Source organism: Macaca nemestrina, chromosome 1 (assembly GCF_043159975.1).
Source record: "Macaca nemestrina isolate mMacNem1 chromosome 1, mMacNem.hap1, whole genome shotgun sequence".
Taxonomy (NCBI): domain Eukaryota; kingdom Metazoa; phylum Chordata; class Mammalia; order Primates; family Cercopithecidae; genus Macaca; species Macaca nemestrina.
Genome location: NC_092125.1, coordinates 47,022,373 through 47,046,037, shown reverse-complemented (window position 1 = coordinate 47,046,037; position 23,665 = coordinate 47,022,373). Strand labels below are relative to the sequence as shown.

General features: G+C 34.1%; 1 long non-coding RNA gene across 1 annotated transcript in view; it reads right to left on the bottom strand.

Moving 5' to 3' along the window:
* Positions 1-6,904: 6,904 nt before the first annotated feature.
* Positions 6,905-23,665, bottom strand: part of LOC139356572 (uncharacterized) — a 30,359-nt gene continuing 13,598 nt past the window's right edge. Inside the window, exon 3 of the long non-coding RNA XR_011608594.1 lies at positions 6,905-7,003. This is a non-coding gene — a long non-coding RNA (uncharacterized lncRNA). The remainder of the gene's footprint in view (positions 7,004-23,665) is intronic.

Sequence of the window (23,665 nt, the reverse complement as noted above, 5' to 3'; positions counted from 1 at the left end):
AATAAAGGGACAACCCACAGAATGGGAAAAAGTATTTATGAACTAAACTGTGCTTTTGAAAACGGGGTGTGTATATATATATGTACACACACACACACACACACACACACACACACACTCAATAGCCAAAAAACAAATAACTCAATTTAAAAATCAGCCAAGGCCAGGCGCGGTGGCTCATGCCTGTAATCCCAGCACTTTGGGAGGCCGAGGCAGACGGATCACGAGGTCAGGAGATCAAGACCATCCTGGCTAACACGGTGAAACCCCGTCTCTACTAAAAATACAAAAAATTAGCCAGGCGTGGTGGCGGGCGCCTGTAGTCCCAGCTACTTGGGAGGCTGAGGCAGGAGAATGGCGTGAACCCAGGAGGCGGAGGTTGCAGTGAGCCGAGACTGTGCCATTGCACTCCAGCCAAGGCAGCAGAGCGAGACTCTGTCTCAAAAATAAATAAATAAATAAATAAATAAATAAATAAATAAATAAATAAGTCAGCCAAAGGCCTGAATATACATTTCTCAAAAGACGACATACAAATGGCCCTGAGGTAGGTGAAAATGCATGCTCAACATCACTAACCATCAGAGAAGCACACACCACAACCACAATGAGGTATCACCTTATCCCTGTTGGAATGGCTTAAAAAGTTATAAAATAATAAATACTGGGGAGGATGTAGAGAAGGAAGAACTCTTACACAATTTTTGGTAATATAAATTAGTAAAACCACTGTGAACAACAATATGTAGTTTCCTCAAAGAGTAAAAAAAATAACTACCATATGATCCAGCAATCTCATTATAGGGTATCTATCCAAAGGCAATGAAATAAGTATGTTAAATAGATATCTGTATTACCATGTTTATTGCAGAGCTATTTCCAATAAGCCAAAATATGAGACCAACCTAAATCCCCGTCTACAGAGAAATGGATAAAGAAAATGTGAAATATATATGTTGGTATTAAGTCATAATTCAGAATGCAATTCTGCCATTTGGATGAAACTGGAAGACTTTACCTTAAGTATAGAAAGACAAACACCATATGATTTTACTCATATATGGAATCTTAAAAGATTGATTTCATAGTAGAGAGTATAAGAATTGTTACTAGAGGCTGAGAGGCTGAGGAGACTAAAGAGGATGAGGGAACACGGAGTTGTTCGATGTGTCCAATGTCACAGCTAGGCAGGAAGAAAAAGATTGGTATTCTATTACACAGTCAGATGATGATAGCAAATAAAAATGCATTGTATATTTCAAGATTGCTAGAAGATAAGATTTTGAATGTTACTATTACAAAAAATAATAAATGTTTAAACTGATGAATGTGCTAATTACCCTGATTTGATCATTTCACAATGTATATATACATGCATTGAAAGAGCACATGGTGCCCCATAAATATGTAAAATTATTTGTCAATTGTAAATAAAAGTTCATTTCAAAAATATATTTAAATGGGAAAATATACTCATTGATAGAAGGTTTAATATTGTTAGAATATTAACTGTCCTCTGAAATTGAGGTGTAGATTCAATGATATCCCTACCAAAATCTCCTCATCTCTGGTTCTTTAAATTAAAACTGACATGATGGTTCTGAAATTCGTATTGAAGTGCAAGAAACCTAGAATAGTGGAAACAATTTTTTAAAAGAACAAACTTGGAGGATTCACATTTACCAATATCAAAACTTACTACCAAGCTCTAGTAATCAAGACAGCAGAGTTCTAAGAAAAAGAAAACAAATAGGTTAATTCCATGTAATTGAGAATAGAAAAATAAATCCTTATATATAATGTCAGTTGATTTTTACAAGAGTTCTATGACAATTCAACAAGGAATGACTTGTTTTCTCAACAGATGATGTTGGGGCAAGTAGGCATACATACACAAAACAATGAAGTTACACCTCTACTTCACCCATATACAAATATTAACTCAAAATGGACCACAGACCAAAATGTAAGAGCTGACATTATAAAAGTCATAGAAGAAAAAACAGGGGAAAATCTGAACACTGTAGTCAATGATTTTTTTAGACACAACCCCAAAAGCATAGGCAACAAAATAAAAAAATACAGATAAGTTAGATTTCATGGAAATTAAAAAGGTTTGTTGTGCAAGGCACGGTGGCTCATGTCTGTAATCCCAGCGGATCACCTGAGATCAGGAGTTTGAAACCATCCTGGCCAACATGGTGAAACCCCTTCTCTACTAAAAATACGGAATAATTAGCCTGGGCGTGGTGGCACACACCTGTAGTCCTACCCACTCGGGAGAATGGCTTGAACACGGAAGGCGGAGGCTGCCATAAGCAGAGATTGCGCCACTGCACTGCAGCCTGGATGACAGAGTCAGACTCCGTCAAAAAAAAAAAAAAAAAAAAAAAAAAAAGAAGAAGAAGAAGAGGAGGAAGAAGGAGAAGGAGGAGGAGGAGAAAAAGTTTGTTGTTCAAAAAACAAAATCAACAAAATAAGAAAACAATTCATTGAGTGGGAGAAAATATTTTCAATCCATGTATCTGATAAAAAGTTTATATCCAGGACATACAAAAAGTCTGACAACGTAAGCATAAAAACCCACATAACCCGGTTAGAAAATGGGCCATCAGGAAACAACTTGAAATAACATTTCTCCAAAGAAGACATATAAATGACAAGAACATTAAAATGTGCTCAATATTTTTAATTATTAAAGAATAAAAATTGAAAATATAACAAGATATCACTTCACACTGTTAAGGATTACTAAATTAAAAAAAAAAAAACAAGAATAGCAAGTGATGATAAAGATGTGGAGAAACTGCAACCCTCATACTCTGCTAGTGGAAATGCAAAGTATTCAGCTGACAGTTTGTTGGTTTCTCAAAACGTTAAACATAGAGTTGCCATATGATCCAGCAATTCAGCATTTCAATATGTAATACACTCTAGGAAAATGAAAACATAGGTCCACACAAGATCTTAGATGCTGGTGTTTATACCAGAATTATTCATAATAGCCAAACTGTGCAAGCCAACCAAATGTCCACCAACTAGTGAACATATATAAATAAGGTATTATTTGGCCATGCAAAAGAATAAAGTACTGATTCATTTTATAATCTGGATGACCCTGAAAACATTGTATTAAGTGAAAGAAGCCAATTTTTTTTTTCATTTAAATGCAATGTCTAGCAAAGACAAATTCATAAAGACTGAAACTTTATTGGTGGTTGCCTAGAGCTGAGGTCTAGTGAGATGGGGTGTGACTGATAATGGTTATGAAGTTTCATTTTCGGTGATAAAAATGTTAGATTGAGTGCTGGTAGACATCTTTTGGAACATATGAAAACCATAAATGATACACTTTAAAAATGTTTTATGATATACGATTTTTATTTTAAAAATTGTTATAAAATAAAAATTTTAAATGCCAATTATTTTTTATTGAAAATATATTGGAATATGAATTATATATTTTTTATTGTAAACTAAACATTATCAGTATTTAAAGCTTTAACTGTTGTAAGTCTATATTGTAATTACTCCTTGGCAATATTCCAGGTTGGTCACACAGAGTACACATTTATATTAGAAGTTTGATTAACTGGAGCTGATATGGAAGATAATAAGACTTTTTTAGTGTGAAAACTTCAATAAATTAACCTATCTTATACGAACATATTTCTACAAAAGAATTGCTATCATATTAATGATAAAAATAGCTGCAAATTAACAAGCAACAAACAACCCCATTTAAAAATAGGCAAAATACATGAACAGACACTTCTTGAAAGAGACATGCACACAGCTAAAAAGCAATATGAACAAAACGCTAATCATAACTAATAATCAGATAAATGCAAATCAAAACCACAACTAAAGACTATATCACTCCAGTCAGAAAGGCTATTATCCAAACTTCCCACATAACGGATGCTGGCAAGGTTGAGGAGAAAATGGAATGTTTATACACTTTTGATTAGAATGTTAAACTAGTTCAGCCACTGTGAAAAGCAGTGTGGAAATTTCTCAAAGAACTTAAACAGAGCTACCATTTGACCCAGCAATTCTACTACTGGATGTATACCCAAAAGAAAATAGATTAATGTATCAAGAAGACATACGTGCTGCTATATTCACTGCTGTGGTACTCACAATAGCAAAGACATATAATCAACCTAGGTGCCCATCAATGGTAAATTGGATAAAGACAGCATGGTACATATACACCATGGAATACTTTGTTATGTAGCCATGAAAAATAATGGAACCATTTCCTTTGCAGCAACATGGAATGAGCTGCAAGTCATGATCCTTAATGAAGTAATGCAGGAAGAGAAAACCAAATATCACAAATTCTGACGTACAAGAGGGAGCTAAACCTTGAGCATACATGGACATAAATATGAGAAAAGTAGACACTACAGACTACCAAAGGTGTGAGGTAGTGAGGAGGATGTGGGTTGTAAAACTATTTATTGAGTGCTATGCTCACTATCTGGGTACAATTTACTCATGCAACAAATCTGCACGTGTACCTTTTACATCTAAAATAAAAGTTGAAGTTGAAAACAAATAGCTTACAGCAAGGTTACCAAATTGAGAAATCAATGTCAACATCTGTAGGTTGTTTAATCAGTCCTGCATTATTAGTAGTAAAATAATTATACATTGAACTATTTTATTTCTACCTTCTAAATTTATTTTAAAATTCATATTTTATAAAGGTAGTGCTGTAGGATAAATGTTAATGCTAAAACAAATTAAAGATTATATAAGAAGGTTCTGTGATAAGCCTTCATAAACTAATTTTTGGAAATAAAAGCTGGGTTACTTATACATTTTAAAATAACTTCCCATTATATTTATTTAATATGCACGTTTCAAAGACATGACAATAATCAGGTGAGCTTTGACATAGCAATATACTTGTAAAAAATCAGATATCATTCTGAATAAGACTAAGCTTTATCTGTAAAGAATATATTTCTCTTTATTCACTCATGCATTCTATCAATGTAAACAGTAAACAAGACAGATTAATTACTTTCATTTATAGTTTATAGTTTCATATGGATAGACAATGATGCATCTGATTAGGATAGCCTAGGTTGATTCTATACTATTTTTTCTTTCTTTTTTTTCTTGATACATAGTCATGGTACATATTTTGATATACATACAATGTGTAATGATCAAATCAAGGTAGAAGGGATATTCACCACCTCAGATATTTACCATTTATTTGTGTTGGGAGTCTCCTAAATTTTCTCTTCTAGCTATTTGGAAAAACAATCTACCTACTCTACTATCGAACATTAGAACTTACTCCTTCAATCTAACTGTATTTTGTATCCATTAACCAAACCTCTCTTCATTACTCCCTCTCCTCTACTGTTTCCAGCCTCTGGTAACCACAATTCAGTCTCTATCTCCATGAGCATGAGGTCATTTTTTTTTTTTTTTTTTTTAGCTCCTGCATATGAGTGAGAACACGAAATATTTGTGTTTCTGTGCCTTTTTTCACCTACTATAATGTCTTCCAGTTCATTCCATATTGCTGCAAATGCCAGGGTTTCCTTTTGTTATGGTGGAATAATATTCTATTATGTATATATACCACATTTTCTTTATGTATTTATTCATTAATAGAGACTTAGGCTGATTCCATATCTTGACTATTAGGAACACTGCTGCAATAAAAGCAAGAAAGACCAGAAGAGAGGACCTGACATTTTCAGATTGAGCAGTGTTAGGCAAGCTCTACCTCATAACACGCAGGGAATGGCTTCAAATACTTAATGTAAATAAATTAATGATACTAACACTTATAATAAATAAACAAATTAAGGAGAAAAGTACCTACTACTCTATTAAATAACTTTAATATGGTAAAGAGAAGAATTTATGTTTTAACAAGTCACTGTAATTGCTGTTAAATAAATGATTTTAAGCCACAACAAATGACAGAAGAGAGATCAGGTACTCAATCATTTTAATAAAAGTGATACAAGGCCGGGCATGGTGGCTCTTGCCTGTAATCTCAGCATTTTGGGAGGCCAAGGTGGATGAACCACCTGAGGTGAGGAGTTTGAGACCAGCCTGGCCAACATGGTGAAACCCCGTCTCTACAGAAATAGAAAAATTAGCCGGGCTTGGTGTTGGGGGCCTATAATTCCAACTACTCCGGAGGCTGAGGCAGGAGAATTGCTGGAACCCGGGAGGCGGAGGTTGCAGTGAACCACGATTGTGCCATTGCACTCCAGCCTGGGCAACAAGAGAGAAACTCCATTGCAGGCAGGCAGGCAGGCAGGCAGGCAGGCAGGCAGGCAGGCAGGAAGGAAGGAAGGAAGGAAGGAAGGAAGGAAGGAAGGAAGGAAGGAAGGAAGGAAGGAAGGAAGGAAGGAAGGAAGGGAGGGAAAGAAAGAAAAAGGTTGTGATATGAGGAAAAGAAAAACAAGGACATATAAAGGCAAACTTTTCAGTAATTTAGTAGATTGTCAAATTTTGAAAATACACATTTTAGAAAATTAGTGAAAAATTTTATACAGTTGTGTCAAATAGCAATTTAAATGTCATGTAATTATCATATATATATGTCACCATAAGGGAAGGCTTTTAGAAAAAACTAGATTGATATAATTTGTGAGAATTGTTATATCCAGTGCTTTATAGAATGTTTTCCTTTTATTATGCCAATTTCAAGGATAAAAATGAATTGAATCCTTTCAATTTTATTGTAGAAATAATTCTAGAATAAACAAAAATGGATTATAAATTACCTACCATAATTGATTCCAATAATCTGTCAGTTAACTTTAGTAAAGTACTGTAATTCTTATTATCTTCATTTGAAGGATAATTTTTAACACCTCTCATGTCTTACCATTAAGTACTTCACTACTTACATTTTATCCTAATCTCTCTTGGAGATCATTTATAATGTATGTTCTTCATGTTGATGAATATTTAAAATCAAGCATCTGCGAATGGTAAACATGGCAAAGCAGAAAATCTGAAATATATAAGAGGTTTTTTTCACTAATAGTTTACTTTTTGCTGACACAAGGGACCAAATTTACACACAGTTTGATTAGATTATATGACATTTAAACAGCATACAATAATACACAGTGCCAATTCGTAAGTTAAATAGCATGGGGATTACTGTAGAATTGAGTCAATATCAAATATTAGTAATTAAAATTCCTAGTGCCTTGGAAAACAAAATGCGTAATTTCAAGGGATCTAATTTTTTGTGTTTCCTTTTAATTTAAATCTGCCCCCAATTGGTTTACTTGTGTCTTCAAAAACGTATGCATAAAATTATCCATAGTTTCTGTGTTATATAGAATATTTTTAAATATAATAGTCTACACAGATAGTCTATGTTTATGTAATGAAATTATATATCCATATTAATTCCATAAGGAGATAGTGACAATGGATATTTAAAAGCTCATATTGTTTTTGTTATTATCTGTCCTCTCATTTCTGATTACTTGAAAACTTAAGTCAAATAAACATGTTTTTGAAAAATCTAACTTTGAATATTTTCTATAACCTCTCTAAATATTTTTAAAAATTCATTTCATTCAGTAACACATTAGTTCAGTGACAGAAAGAGTAATGTTTATTTGCATCCTACAAATTAGAAAAACACAATTTTTAAACCAAGTTGTGTGACAATTATATAAACTTACTCCAATAGGAATGAAAATATCAAAAATATTTGATTCCTATGAATAATAATGAAGTATATATGTAATATATAAAATTATCACTATTATTTAAGTTTACTAATATTTATATTTACATTCCAAATGTATATCTTCATATATTTGTATTTTAATAGAAACAATCAGTGGTTTCACCTATGCATATGCATTTTTAGAAAAGTAATTATTATGCAAATCCCTCTACATTAATCACATCTACAAATAAAAATTTACAGATCTCATCTTAAATTAGCACAGGTCATATTTTTATGTTAGTCATGAATTTTAATCACACTTTGTTGAGGAGGACAACTGCAATTTAAACCCTTTAAAAGCTGCAAACATAACACAACTTTTAAAATTGGACAAAAAAAAAATTACAAAAAATTCAAAATCAATCTGTTTCATGCCAGATAACTCATTCAAGTAGTTGAAAGAAAGGATAGTCTCTATGAAATTCTGCCAGTATTTTAAATATCATTTCTAAGTTGCAAAATAAGTGTTCTACATTTTAACATTATGCATAAGATTTGTCTATAGAAAATCAAACTGAAAGAGTATATCAATAAATTACATTTTGATTTTTAAACACAAAAGGGGTAGCAAAATGAAATCAACTGTGTTCCTAAAAAGTAATGAAGCTATGACCAAAGAGATCATCTCAGTTTGTCTTTGTCACGGCTTCATTATTTATGAGAAAGTGAAAAATGTGCAAACTTTACAAGGTTTCTTCTATGTGTCAAACACCATTAGATATTTTATATAGTTTTTAACACTTTTTTTCAAAGTATACAATACACACAAAAAAGTACACATGTTTGTAGAGCTTGGTTAATTTTTAAAAAGTAAACATACTTGTGATTAATTTTTTAAAGTCCCTCAGTCAAGAAGCAGAATCTGACCCCAAACGTAACCCTAAGCCTAACTCGAATTCAGAATTGTCCATTGTGCCATCTTTCAGTCATGGCATCCCAAGGGGTAAACTTCTTGCACCATAGATATTACTGTTTTAAAAATTTATATAAAATGGATTATACCTTATATGTCCCATATAATTCAGTAAAATTGTAACTAGTTCATTTTTTATGTAGTATTTCCTTAGTGAATATAACATGATTTATTTATTCATTCTGGTGTTCGTGAGCATTTGTTTAATTTCTAATTTATGACTATCATGAATAGTACTAATGTTAGTATTCTTATACATATTTTATTGTAAATATACATGCATTTCTGATAACTATATACCTAGGAGTTTAACTGTGGAGTTCTAAGGAGTGCATACATTAAGCTTTAGTGCACACTACCAAACTACTTTCAAAGTTGCTTTTCTTTACATTCTCAGCAGTAGAGTAAAAAAGTTTAATATACATGTGTGTATATAATATTCTATTGCATAAAATATGCAATTTCAAAATACTACATATATACACACACATGTTTTTGGTTAGCAGCTCTATGATGTAAGTGATTTTATCATCATTATATGCAAATACAAAATTAGCTGTAGAAAGTTTTTACGTAGCTCTTTCAAGTCACATGACTAGTAACACACTGAAAATCACAGCAAAAAACTTTCCAGTAATGAGGCTATATTTTCGTATTTCAGAAATAATGGCTCATTATTTTAGCATCAGTTTCCAATTCTGAAAGGCCTTCTTGACTCCTCTGCTGATGAGGAGTTTGCAGAGTTTTCAAGAGTTCAGCTGATGACAAGACTAATTTCTTGTAAGAATGCCCTAGCAGAGATTGTCATAAAACCTTCCAGTACGTTATGGACCACACAATTCAAAATATGCCCTGGCAATAATTTTTTTAAAAAACTTTAAGTCAAATACTTTAAGAAGTTTGTCTCATTATATGAAAATATCCTTAATAGACTTATGTAAATTTAAATTAAAGAGCAATAACTTAGCATTTATCTTTTGTTTCTAGTTGAAACCATACATCTCCACTGTGTAAAAGAAAACGCTTCTTAACGGATCTCTATCTAATAGATATAAAATTAATGATGAAATTAGAAAACTTTCATTGTGAAATTTTTATGTAATTATAGAATTAAGAGTCATCACAAATGCTAAACCCATTAAGTAAAGGAAAATTTAAAAACAGGCAATTTTTAGATGCTAAAACATCACTGTACAGATTGCTAGCAAATTCAAGTGATGGGGCTGGTGAAAGTACATTTACAAAGGTGGTTACTGTCTTAACCAGCTGATAAATCCTAGCACCAATAAGTGGGAATTGGTCATTTTATGTGTATCCTGGTATGATATAATATGTAGAATACAGTATTTTACCTATATGGATTTCACCAGGGATGTTTAACTTAAATTTAGTTACGTTTTTTAGAAACAGTCGGATAAATCCAAGTGTAGAAAAATCTACAGAAAACTAGCCTGATCCCTTCGATGAGGTAATGTAATTCAAACACGTAATTATTGTTTTAAATGGTGAGACTGTTAGGTTAAACAGCTTAACAGCAAAATGGAATGTGTGAAACGTCTGTATTTAAAGCTGAGAGTAGGAAAAGAAATGAGCACAGAGAGAAAAATGTATACAGTAAATCGATTAAGTTCCTGCTGCTCACACTGGTTTTACTAAATTCATAACTTGTTCCTATCTCCAACAAAGCACCGAAGGGAGCAATGAAAATTAAATTCCTAATGTCTGCCAATTTCATAGGAATAGAGGTGATTGGACATAAGCTTTACACAAGCTTTACAATTATGCCAAATCTCTTTGAATTTTTACCTTTAGCAAAAAAATTATATTTTGTGCTCTTCTATGCTGTGTAGCCCATAATTTTACTTTGATTGGCATTACCATTGTTAGTTAAATGTTGGGTTCAACATTAAAAACATTAAACCCAACATTAAAAATGTTAAAACTTTGGTGTACTGTAAATATATATATATTGCATATAATAACTTTATAAAGATAATATTAAAGGTAAAGTAATTTCATTATTATTTCTCATGATTTATTAAATTCATGCTTTAGTCTTAAGCATACACACATATATTTGTATTTAATATACATTGATATTCATATATACTCACATATATATTTAATATATAAATACTCATATATATTTATATTTATATATATTCTTAAGTTCTAATTTATTGATCCTTGCTTCTGTATCATGCTTGACCTTAGAATCTAATCTTCATGCATGGGTTCAATTACATGCTTCAGTAATGCCCCGCATTGATTCTTAAGTATGATCCAGTATGTAGAGTCTAGCAATTTTGCTGATTCATGGCTATATCTGGGATAGTAAGTTACCCTGTAGAAGGAAATATATTTAGAGATTCAACAGTCATGCAAAAATAATATCCAATCTCACCACTTACTATTTACTATACAGCTGCTAGATGTGACTTATGGTCACCCGAATCTTTAAGATATTATTAATTATGCTAATTTTGTGTAATCCTAGAGATTACAAAGCTTATTACTTAAGGAGAACATGGAGGTTACTGAAAATTAACTATCTCTATCTCGCTTCTCTTGATGGCCCAAAGTTGTATCTCTGCTTGCTGTTATTTCCTTTCCCATGATTACCAACATGGCTAATACCTCTTCCCTGTGTATATAAATTTATATTTTCTGCTTTATTAGATACCATTCAAATACTCTTCTCCATATAAATTGAATTTTCATTTTTTTCCACTGCTTCCTTTCTTTCAGCCTAAATAGAATAATAAAGTTTCTATCAGTCCTACTGTAGTACAGATAACTTCATTTTTATCACATATTTACTTATATATGTGTTCCTCCAACTAGCCTGTGTGTTATTGAGTACTAGAAAATTTGTATTGTTTACTTATTTCACTCATATATTTTAAAATAGTGTCTCCCAATAAATTGCAATCTTGAGTAAAAAGCACATATTATTATTTTTTTCCCTCTTTTTGTACTTATTGGCCCAACACTTGAAACTTATTAGGTACATATATATGCATTTATGTAAAAAAGTATAGCTGTCAATATTTACATGTTCAAATATATGTATGTGACATTTGTGTGTGCATGCATATATTCTACATATGTGTGTGTTCAAAAACATATCTGACATTTAGAGAAAATGTCCCTAATTCCAATGTTTAAATTAAACAGATTTTATTTTTATAAAGAGAAGCATACAAAACTCCTATAGTTTGGAAAAGATAGCCTATTATAAACTGTATTCATGTATCTTTAAACATTATCCTGCTTTAACTTAAGTTGGGCTCTACACTGCAGACTCTGCTTCTGCTATGGCACTGTCGAATTGTAGGTGCATATACACCAACTATCCCGTTTAACTCTTAGATTATTAGATGATAATACCCAGTTTTCCTTGTTGTCATCATTCACAAGTAACTGCGTCACACCCTCTCATTTCTCAGAGATTTCAGTCACAGTGGAAATATTACTCTCTCCACCATTTTCATCATAGTGCTTATTTACTTCAGAATCCATGAAATCATCCTTTATGCCTTCTCATTCAATGTCCCTTTCAATCTCCCATCAACCCTTTACACCTCTGACATCAAAACTAGACTTTTTCATTGTTAATACCTGCAATCTCCTCTTAATCGCAAGTATAGCAGCCTCCCACCACTACCTTCTTTCACCAGCTCATCTCCTTTGACATTGCTAATCCAACCATCAAGGCAATATTCACTTTATTGTTAGAATATTTACACTCGTACATTTTGGGAAGTAAATGCTCTGTTTATATGCTCCCACTTATATTCTACTATTGTGTGGATAAACTGTTTTTGCTCTTGTTCAAAGCTACTCTTTCCCTTTACACTAGATACCATTATCATTATCCTACTCTATGAAGTAAAGGATTTCAACCCACTCTCTGTAGCATCTGTAAATTTCCTTCTCTACTCAATATATGCATAAGCATATCAATGAACTATAATTTTTTTCAACATTAGGAAAAAGAAAAAATGTTATGATAGTTTACCCTCAAAATATCAAGCTATTTTATGCTCTACTTTAGAATAAATTTCTATTAGGCAATAACTATTCATTCTGATTTTAAATCTCTGCTTTCACTCCTGAGTGTGCTTTCTTCAGGCTTTCATACCGAGTTCCTAAAAGAAATCAATCTATTATGGTCAGCTATGAGTGTCATACTTGTTAAATCTAAGGTTTGATTTTCAGTTCTCAGCTTATTTGATCATTCTGTCTTAGAATTTCTTTAACATGGTTTCCAGAATATCACACACTGGTGGTTTTCCAGTCTCCTTTCTGGTCACTTCTGCTTTGCTTATTTCTACTCTTCTCGATTACATCTAAATGTTGGGGGACTAGGAAGCAGTGGAGATCTATCAATGCTATTATTCTTAGATCTAATTCATTGCTTTCATAGATGTACAGTATGTGAAAGTATAATGTTACACTTACTAAATCATTCCTGTATTGTTGATCAAATATTACATTTCCTATTGTCTAATATTGCAAACAATATAATAATAATCACTTGTACGCTTCTCTTTGTAATGTTTCATGATTTTTCAAGCTTAGATATCAAAAAAAAGATTTCACTCTTTAACAGAAGTAACTTTTTTTACTTATACTATCAGCTAAATGATGCAGGATATTTACTGATTCCCCCACTTACTAGTCAACACTCCATTATTAAATTTACTTTCTTGATATAATATCATCAAGGTTTATAAGGTTATCACAAATGGCAGGATTTTCTTCTTTGTTATGGCTGAGTAATGTTCTATTGTGTATATATAATATGTTTGCTTTATTCATAAATTGATTCCATATCTTGGCATTTGTAAATAATGCTGTAATGAGCATGAGAGTACAAATATATGTTTGATGTACTGATTTTATTTCCTTTGGGTACATAGTCAGTAATAGGCTTGCTGCATCATATAGTAATTCTGTTTTTTTTTTTCGAGGAAGCTCCATACTACTTTCTATAACGGTTATACTAATTTCTATCACACCAACCTGTGCAAGAGCTCCCTTTACTTCACATCCTTGCCAAAACTTACCTCTGGCTTATTTATAATAGTCATTCTAACAACTGTGAGGTAATTCTAACAACTGTTAATATAATTGAGAGAGGAGGCAGTTAGACGCTAGTTAGGCAGATAAGGAGGGTCTTGGGAGTGGAAAAATACCCATGGGACCACACCTGCACTGCCCCTGCCACTAACAGGAAGAAATTGGTTAAAAATTTTTCCTTGTGTCAGGATATGCTCAGAAGGGGTGGTCCCAGCTTCGGCGCAAGTACAATCAATCAACCTAAATGTTCTTCACTTGACCCAACTCATTAAAATATTATTCATATGACACGAACATTGTGATTGCTAGCCCCACCTACAATGAGTTTCACTTAGGCACTCATTGATATTAACCAAGATGAAGTCACTCTAGCCAACCCCAGGCATGTGTCGATGCAACACCTTTAGGAGGAAACTTTACCCCTTCCATTTTGGGCAGAATCAACAGAAGACTTGCTTCTGCTTGCCACATAACAGACCCAGAATTTAGCCCCATCTCTGGCAGCTTGCATTCAGGTCCTCTCTCTTTTCTGAAAGATTTCTTATTTCTTAAGTAATCCTACTCTACTCATTCTCTGGTGCCTGTGTGCCTTATTCTTCTTGGTCATGACACAAGAACTTAGATGTAGCTGAACTAAGGACTGAGGTGACTGCAACATTTTGGGATCTCATCTGGGATCATTGGAAGGGTAAGTAGGAGCAGATTTCTAATTCTTTACTTTCATTCCCGAGGATTCTTGTCCTCAGATTTTTTTTTCAAATCAAATAAAATGCTGGGCCTCTATCGGCCATTTTAGAGCAAATAGCGCATCTGCCAGACTTAAGACTCAGAGGACAGGCTTGCTAGAGAGTACTTTGTCAATCCACCATTGCCCTTGGGTGTTGAGAATGTTGACTCTATTCCAATCCAGTTTCTCTTTATGGAGGTCTAGCCATCCCACAGAACTGGAAGGAGGTCTTGTGGCAACTGAGGGTATCTGGATGAGGCTACAACACAGTCTTACCCAAACACCCCTAGACTAACTTCAGTACCCAACAGCCCATTACGGTATCAGCACCAGGACTTCCAGGCTTTTGGTATCACATTTTCTTTCTTCCTTTCTTTTTAATATTGTAGCTCTTATGGCTTCTAGTTCTTCTTTGTATGCAAGATTGCAGGTACTTTTGCAGCCTGGAGATACAATTTTGTTGGGTAAAATCAGCAGGTGCCTTAGCAAACAGAAATGCAGCTCAAAGATAGTGTGTGTGTGTGTGTGTGTGTGTGTGTGTGTGTGTGTGTGTGTGTGTGTGGGTGTGTGTGTGATTTCCTTGAGACAGGGGGATTTCAAGGTTTCAGTCTAAGGGTTTCTTTTTCTACCTATGATGTCTATATATGGCACAGTATAGAGAGATATTTCACCTCAAATAGATACCCTCCTCTCCATTTGACCTGTTTCTTTCCCCATGTGAGAAATCAGCACAGTCCAGTGAATTTAAGCAGCTGCTCTGTGAAACAAATTAATTTTCTTCTTCTGGGAGGCATATTGTGGGACAGCCTATCAAGTCCCAAACCTCTCTTTCCAAACTCTGCATTAAAAGTATGGCCGGGCACAGTGGGTCACGCTTATAATCCCAGCTCTACGGAAGACTGAGGCAGGCGGATCTCTTGAGGCCAGGAGTTTGAGACCAGCCTGATCAACGTGGAGAAAACCCATCTCTACTAAAATTACAAAAATTAGTTGGACGTGGTGGTGTATGCCTGTAATCCCAGCTATTTGGGAGGCTGAGGCAGGAGAATCATTCTAACCCGGGAAGCAGGGGTTGCGGTAAGCCGACATCACACCATTGCACTCAAGCCAGGGCAACAAGAGTGAAACTCTGTCTCAAAAAAAAAAAAAAAGTATTTGGAGACGAAGTTACAGCTTTACATTTCCATCTGATTAAGCCACCTGATGAGATGAGATCTCTTTCCTTGGGGAGCCCTATCAGTCCTCTGCCCGAAACCCTTAGTTTTCCAATTACACACCTTCCTCTGGCCACTCAGCAGAGGCCAAGTCCCTTGTCTCATTTGAAAAAAAATAAAAAAAAATTAAAAGAAAATACTTTATGATAGGGAGGGAGAAGAAAGCCTAGCCAGACAGATGTTTGCTTCTATGTTGTCTCCACAGAAGGAAAGGAACCAGCCTGTAGTGTAGGTCCTTTAGAAACATCTGTTTGTCTCCAGGTGCGATGACACTTAAACAAAAAACACAACCATTATGGGCATCTCAGGAGAGCCTTTAACCCAATATTTTTCTCAATCCCCAAGTTGTAGTTGGGGAGACCTTTTGTTTACTCATGGCTTTTAAATCATGCCTGAAATCCCAACTCCTTTGTTAGGTACAGATACTTCAGTTCATATGGGAACCACCATCCTTATAGCTCCAGGAAACACTCTCTCTCCCCCTGTTTGCAGACTGATATTAATCTAGGAGTTTGGGCAACTCACACAAAAAATTGATCACAGCCTGACCAACACAGTAAAACCCTGTCTCTACTAAAAATTAAAAAAAAAAAAAAAAATAGCCAGGGGTGGTGGCACAGGACTGTAATCCCAGCTTCTCAGGAGGCTGAGGCAGGAGAATTGCTTGAACCCAGGAGGTAGAGGTTGCAGTGAGCCTAAATCATTCCACTGTACTCCAGCCTGGGTGACAGAGCAAGACTTTGTCAAAAAAAAAAAAAAAAATTGATCAATCTACAACCACCACACCAGTTCAGGTCCACCTTAAGGATTCTACCTCCTTTCATAACTAAATATGCCCTAAAACCAGAAGCCAGGAAAGCGCTGATAGCCATCATTGATATCCTAAGTATGTAGGACCTCCTCAAACCCTCCAATGGCCCCTTGAACATCCTGACATTGGGGTTATAGGAACCCAACAGGGCATGGGGACTAGTCCAAGACCTCTGCTCCATTAACGAGGCTGTGGTTCCAATTCATCCTGTGGTTCAAAAACTTTATAGTTTGCTAACTCAAATACCTGAGGAAACTAAATGGTTCACAGTCCTGGACCTGAAGGATGCATTTTTCTGTATACCATTACACTCTGACTCCCAATACCTGTTTACATTTGAGGATGCCTCCCACCAAACCATTAAGTTAACCTGGACAGCGCTGCCTCAGGGATTCTCAGACAGCTTCTACTTCCTTGGGCAGGTGTTATTAAAAGATCTCTGAGTTTTTTCATTCTCAGGTTAAAGTTTTACAATTTGTAGATGACATTCTCCTCTGTGCCCCAACCAAGGAACCCTCTCAGGAGGGCACTAAGGCTCTTCTCAAATTTCTAGCTGACAGTGGATACAAGGTTTCAAAATATAAGGCTCAGTTCTGTCAAATTTCACTGAAGTACCTTGGTCTAGTCTTCTCAGAAGGTGTCAGAGCACTCAGCAAAGAAAGTACTAAGCCCATCTCTTCTTTTCTCCACCCCCAAACCCTCAAGCAACTGAAGGGATTCTTGGGCATTACAGGGTTTTGCAAATGATAGATACCTGGGTATGGTGAGATGGCTTATCACGTATATCACCTCATAAAGGAGACGCAGGCAGCTAAGACTCACTCCGTACTTTGGGGCATCAGAAGCTAAAAGGACCTTTAACCAATCAAAGCAAGGTTTGCTTAAGGCACCAGACCTTAGTCTTCCCTTGGAAAAGACATTCATCCTTTATGTATCAGAAAGGAAGGGAATGCCCCTGTGAGCTCTAACCCAGGTCCAAGGTCCAGCCAAGCAGCCTGTAGGCTACCTAAGCAAGGAGCTTGATTTGGTGGTTAAAGCATGGCTGTCCTGTCTCTGGGAAGTTGCAACAGTAGCCTTGCTGGTGTTGGAGGCTGCTAAGTTAACCACAGGGAGTAACTTAACCGTTTAGATTCCCCATAGTGTGGAAGGACTGCTGTTCTCTAAAGGGAGTCTCTGGCTAACAGACAGCCACCTCCTCAAATATGAGGCTCTGCTGTTAGAGGGATGTACAGTCTAGTTAAGAACCTGTCCCTGTGTAAGCCCAGCCACCTACCTCCCAGAAGAACCTGGAGAGCCTGAGCATGACTGTGAAAAGACAGTGGTATAAACCTATGTGGCCAGGAAGAAGCTAGAAGAAACTTCCTTAGAAAACCTAGAACGGATTCTATTTACGGACAAAAGTTATTTCATAGAACAAAGAATCCATAAAACAGGATATGCAGTAGTCACTACGAATGACATTATTGAGAGTGTGCTTCTCTCCCCAGGCACAAGAGCTCAACTAGCTGAGCTGTTTACTCTCACAAGGGTGCTTGCATTAAGTAAAGGGAAAGCAATTAATATTTATACTGATTCTATGTATGCTGTCCTATTCCTCTGTACCCATATCAATATCTGGAAAGAAAGATATTTCCTCACAGCTAATGGGTCTCCCATTCAATACCATCAGGAAATTGACAAAGTATTGTCTTCAGTTTTCCTTCTATGGGAAGTAACACTTACACACTGTAAAGGCCACCAAAAGGGAATAGATGAAACAGCCAAGGGAAATAGATTGGAAGACCAAATATTTAAGTCAGCAGCAAAAAGGGCCCAGAGTTTCAATATACTTGAGGTCCCTTGAATCAGGGGGGATTCCATGAGACAAATAAAATCTAAGTATTCTCCTGCAGAGAGAGGCTGGGCCACTTTTTAAGGATACATTTTTTAGCGCTTGGGATGGCTACAATTGGAAGACACCAAACTTCATTTGCCAGACACCAGCCCATGGACAGCTCTTAAAAATCTTTCACCAATCCTTTTACCTAGGAAAGGATAGAACTTTCAACAGGCCCAAAAGCTGTTAGCAGAAAAATGAAGGGTATGTGCTATAGTAAGCACTTCTTGTTGCTTCTATGTTAACTCTTCAGGAGAGGTTGAATTTAGGGCTAACCGTCTACTTTATAGAGCTACATGGTTAAGATATGCTAAGAACTATGTGGCTGGAGAAATATGGAATACCGTTAAAGGATACCTTCTCTCAATGGCATGATTTCTCCCCTTATTAGCATTTTCTTCTAGTACTTACAAATTTTTGTTTTCTGGGGTTTTTTCTGGGTTTATTTTTTATGTCCTGGTCTTTAGTTCATCTGAAATTATTATTTTATTTATCAAAAAAGAGTTCTAATTTGTGAATATTATTTTCCTACTAATTTTGGATGACACCATTATTATTTATCAAATTTAAATATATAAATGGGATTGTTTCATAATTCACTTTCCAGTTTCTATAATATGGTATTCTATTTCAGCATGAATAGATAACTTTTTAGATTGACTATACACAATTGAAATATTTTATTATTTAATTATCATATTGTGGAGTGTAAATATTTTGAAATGTTAACCATTCTTGAATATTTAAACCAATCATCTTAGGTAATGTATAAATTCAAAGTATAATTGGATTTCATTTTATATTATTCACTATTTTTGCATTTATTTATATGTGCTAAATTACCTTATAATTTACCTTTATTGAATTTTATTTGGCATGTTATCTTGGTAATTCTTATTTTTAAGATTATTTGGTAATTTCTTAGCTTCAATTAAATGAAGTAATTTATATAAAATTAAATCTTCTAGGAAACATTTTATCTATACAGAAGTGTAATTAACTATCTGTTATAGCACATCAGAAACATATAGTAGACTTTCAATATTTGAAGGAATAAGAATAAAATAGAAGTTGTTGGGATTCTGGACCATTTTTTTCAGTTCACATAATATGGCTGTACTGTGGGCACAATTAATATTGCACACAATGTTTTGAAAAATACCTACTCATGTTAAAATATTTTTTATTAATTTGTGATGCCATGAGCAAATATGAGAAACCAAAGCATATGACAATAAAATCATAGGGCATATTTTAAATAAAGGTAATTTATGGAAAAATGTGAGAAGCATTTGTATAAGTGTTTAATTATGCAAAAAATAATTAGCAACTTATGAATTTATAAAAATTATAAAAGTACTGTGACTATTAGTTGTCTTAGGAAAAAGCATGTATTATTTCTGATTCTAATTTATTATATTTTCACTTTGTTTTATTTCTCATCACCAAACCTTGGTAGAGGTTTTTCATCATGGTAATTCTGATAGACAACTAACAGTATAAAGCAATGCAAGAAGGAATGAGAGGATCAGAATGTATCAAAATGAGTGCCCTTTCTCATATAATTTAGTATTATATGGACAATTATGGTTGATTCTATGTCACTTCTGGTACAAAATATTCAAATTCTGTGATAAATTAAAGTTTTTATTAATTAGTATACCTGAAAATAAGTTTCACTAATGTCATTCATAGAAATGTTAATTACAATTTTATCTATGTCTTACTATTAAAATTATTTTTTCCAGATTTTGCTTACAAATTCATTAAAATGGAAATATTTAAATGAATTAATTAACAAATAAATTTATCTTAAAGAAAACTAAGAGATGTGGCAGATAAAACACCATAGTTATAGTCCACACACCAAAAAGCAAAAATGTACAACATATTTAAGTTAGTCATACAAATTAATGTAAGCTTATACATTTTGGGACTGAAATAAATATTTCCTGTATACTTAAATTTAAGTTACAACCTGTGGTTTAAATACTATAATTCTTTGGAGAACTAATTATTAATAGCAAAAATTAAATTATTTTAATAATTTTTCATACAATGTTGAAAAGTTTGGAGGAAAGTGTTTAGATGTACACAATACTTTAGTGACTATTTTATAAAAAGAAATAGAAATGTAATATCAACTCAGTTTCATTAAGGACTATATTTATTGAAATTGAGAGCAGGAAAGTAACATAGTTGTCAAAGCCTGAACACTTGATTTAAAACGTGAGAAAAATAAAATCCATAGGGGTTCGTTAGTCTCAAACACAAGCCTATAATTCAGAATTTCCTTATTTCTTGGCCAAGTTCTCATTCTTTGAGTAGCTTCTAGAAGTAGAAAATTACAATAATCTAAAAGAGTAGGCTGTGTCATCCTCATGTTTAATAATATATTAAATCTAAATTTAATAATAGAATATTTCTAAATAGAAATGGAATTTTAATAATTAAATTAAGAATCAATAAAAATGTTCTGAGATTATTCAATTACATGACTATCTGTTAAGGTTGCTATTGAAAGAAGCATCAATATTGGGAATTTGATAACATGGCTTTAATGGCTTCTTTCATTTTTAATATTGAATGATCCTTTGAAAACACAAGGTGGATATCATAATATCTTATCTCTGATTTTCCTTCTAAGATCACTTTTGTAAGTTGTAAGGTTTTTTCCTTATCCTTTCTAACTTCGAATCAACTTACTGAGTAGATTTTCAAATTTGGTGCAATTCATTTACTAAAATGTTCGGAAGGTCTTTTTGTTATGTGCTTAATTGATAAAACACCAGCATCTGGTAGCATCTTAAAATGAGTAAATCTACTTTTGCCTATTAATATGCATTTATTTCTGCAGTTGATAGAGTGATATTTTCCACTGAAACAAAAATATGAATGTTTATAAATTGAATATTAGTAAAAGATAAGTTTTTCCACTGCTTTTGGAAAATATACTGACAATAAACAGTAGGTGGTAAATCCATCTCAATTTTAATTATAAATAACTTACAAGCATTCTTTTCACCTGTTGTTTGAATAATGGTAAGCTGAATAAGTTACAGTGGAAACAGAACAATTATAAAATTGAATACCACAGAATTTTTGTATTTTTTTTTTCTTTTTAAATTTTATGGTGTAACCCGATGGAAACTCAATAATGATATTTTCAAATATTATTCTCAAATTCATTGATAAAAATAACATATTTATTCAAGTTGTTTATTTAAAACTTATTTTTTCAGCTTTGTTCTTTTTGCTTAGGATTGTCTTGGCTATGCAGGCTCTTTTTTGGTTACACATGAAATTTAAAGTTTTTTTTTCTAATTCTGTGAAGAAAGTCAACGGTAGCTTGAGGGGGATAGCATTGAAACTATAAATTACTTTGGGTAGTATGGCCATTTTCATGATATTGATTCTTCCCATCCATGAGCATGGAATGTTTTTCCATTTGTTTGCATCCTCTCTTTTTTCCTTGAGCAGTGGTTTGTAGTTCTCGTTGAAGAGGTCCTTCACATCTCTTGTAAATTGCATTCCTAATTATTTTATTCTCTTTTTAGCAATTGTGAATGAGAGTTCACTAATGATATGGTATGCTACCTGCTGTCAAACTATACTACAAAACTCCAGTAACCAAAACAGCATGGTACTGGTACCAAAACAGATATATAGACCAATGGAACAGAACAGAGGCCTCAGAAATAATACATACATCTACAACCATCTGACCTTTGACAAACTTGACAAAAACAAGCAATGGGGAAAGGATTCCCTATTTAATAAATGATGTTAGAAAAAATGGCTAGCCATATGCAGAAAACAGAACCTGGACCCCTTCCTTACACCGTATACAAAAATTAATTCAAGAGGGATTAAATACCTAAACACAAGACCTAAAACCATAAAAACCCTAGAAGAAAACCTAGGCAATACCATTCAGGACACAGGCATAGGCAAAAATGTCATGACTAAACACCCAAAGCAATGGCAACAAAAGCCAAAATTGACAAATGGGACCTAATTAAACTAAAGAGCTTCTGCACAGCAAAAGAAACTATTATCAGAGTGAACAGGCAACCTACAGAATGGGAGAAAATTTTCGCAACCTATCCATCTGACAAAGGGCTAATGTCCAGAATCTACAAAGAACTTAAACAAATTTGCAAGAAAAAAACAAAACAAAACAAAAAAATCAAAAAATGGGCAAAGGATATGAACAGACACTTCTCAAAAGAAGACATTTACAACAAACATGAAGAAAAGCTCATCATCACTGGTCATTAGAGAAATGCAAATAAAACCACAAAGAGATAACCTCTCATGCCAGTTAGAATGGTGATCATAACAAAGTCAGGAAACAACAGATGCTGGAGAGGATGTGGAGAAATAGAAACACTTTTACACTGTTGGTGGGAGTGTAAATTAGTTCAGCCATTGTGGAAGACAGAGTGGTGATTCCTCAAGGATCTAGAACCAGAAATACCATTTGACCCAGCAATCCCATTACTGAGTATATACCCAAAGGATTATAAATCATTACACTATAAAGACACATGGACACATATGTTTATTGTGACACTGTTCACAGTAGCAAAGACTTAGAACCAATCCAAATGCCCATCAACGATAGACTAGATAAAGAAAATGTGGCACATATACACCATGGAATACTATGCAGCCGTAAAAAGGATGAGTTCATGTCCTTTGCAGGGACACGGTTGAAGCTGGAAACCATCAATCTTAGCAAACTAACACAGGAACAGAAATTCAAACAGCATATGTTTTCACTCATAAGTGGGAGTTGAACAACGAGAACATATAGATGCAGGAAAGGGAACATCACACACCAGGGCCTGTCAGGTGGTGCAGGGCTAGAGGAGGGATAGCATTAGGGGAAATACCTAATGTAGATGATGGGTTGATGGGTACAGCAAACCACCAGAGTATGTGTATACTGACGGGGTGGCCTGCCCCTCCACACCTGTGGGCGTTTCTCGTTAGGTGGAACGAGAGACTTGAGAAAAGAAATGAGACACAGAGACAAAGTATAGAGAAAGAAAAAGTGGGCCCAGGGGACCATCGCTCAGCATACAGAGGACGCATGCCAGCACCAGCCTCTGAATTCCCTCAGTATTTATTGATCATTATCTTTACCATCTTAGAAAAAGGGAAATGGCAGGATAATAGGATCATCATAGGGAGAAGGTCAGCAGTAAGACATATGAATAAAGATCTCTGTGACATGAATAAGTTTAAAGAAAAGTGCTGTGCCTTGATATGCATATGTAAACATCTCCATAA